This window comes from Bombina bombina, chromosome 7 (assembly GCF_027579735.1).
Source record: "Bombina bombina isolate aBomBom1 chromosome 7, aBomBom1.pri, whole genome shotgun sequence".
Lineage (NCBI taxonomy): Eukaryota > Metazoa > Chordata > Amphibia > Anura > Bombinatoridae > Bombina > Bombina bombina.
The window spans coordinates 104210703-104211891 of record NC_069505.1 but is presented as its reverse complement, the minus strand read 5'-3'; the positions used below and the strand labels follow the sequence as shown (position 1 = coordinate 104211891).

General features: G+C 39.6%; 1 long non-coding RNA gene across 1 annotated transcript; it reads right to left on the bottom strand.

Annotated features, from left to right (window-relative positions):
* Nucleotides 1–592: 592 nt before the first annotated feature.
* On the bottom strand, nt 593–918 carry LOC128635799 (uncharacterized). The gene is made up of 2 exons (XR_008398589.1): nt 793–918; nt 593–712 (listed from the first exon to the last, which is right to left on the bottom strand). It is a non-coding gene; the product is annotated as an uncharacterized LOC128635799 (long non-coding RNA).
* Between the last annotated feature and the right edge of the window lie 271 nt (nt 919–1189).

Sequence of the window (1189 nt, the reverse complement as noted above, 5' to 3'; positions counted from 1 at the left end):
AGGCAGCGGGTACCTGTTCTTTTTAGTACATTTATTAAGCTGTCTGTAATCTATGATTGGCCTAAGACTTCCTACCTTATTCTTAACAAAAAACATACTGGCCCCAGATGGAGATGTGGACGGTCTAATAAAGCCTTTCTTTAAGTTTTCCTCTAAGTAGTCTTTTAGGTGTATAAGTTTGGTTTGTGATAGAGAGGCCGTAAGGTATGGAACTGCCAGGAATTAAGTCTATGGGACAGTCGTAGGTCCTATGGGGAGGTAAAGACTGGGCCTCAACTTTGTCAAAAACGTCAGAGAACTCTTTATAACAAAGTGGTACATCAAGGTCAGTCAACTAAAGAACAGAGTGAAATGTAATACAAAATTGCTTACAGAAACTCGAGTTAAAATAGACAGATCCAACTTTCCATGAAATAACAGGGTCATGTTTTACCAACCATTTTAACCCTAAAATGATGGGAAACAAAGGTGATGGAAATACATCAAAAGAACATACATCAGTATGTCTAGACAAAGTGGTAACACGTATGGGAATGGTGTGGTGTGTGATAGGCCCTGAATTAGCAGAAGAACCATAAACCAATCGAATCGCTAGTGAATTACTTTTCTTTATTAGGGGGATTTTATTGTCAAGAACAAAAGTGATATCAATAAAATTCCCAGAAGCACCAGAATCAATTACGGCCTGGTTCTTTTTCTTCTGCTGATGCCACTGTAAGGAAACAGAGAGAAATTGATGAGTGGAGGTGGAATGGGGTGTATTCAAAATGTTGTGTTTCTTGTGAATCTTACCCTTCTTTTGTCTGATAAGTGTGGGACACTCCCTGACACCATGGTCCTTAGCAGCGCAATATAAGCAAAGTTTATGAAGTCTCCTTCTTGCCTTTTCTTCAGGCTTGAGTGGACCTCTGATGATAGCGACATCCATTGTTTCCTCACTAGACTTAGATGGTGAATTAGATATAGGATGGTGGTAAAGAGGAAGTCTTTTATAGGGAGGCTCAGTCACAGCTTTTTCAGACTTTCTTTCCCTTATTCTTCGATCTATTGTGATACATAGAGTCATGAGGGATTCTAATTCATTAGGCATTGTGCCACGAGCCAACTCATCCTTTAAAGTCTCAGAAAGTCCTATACTAAACTGATTTTTTAAAGCTGGGTTGTTCCACTGGGTGTCTGCTGCCCATCT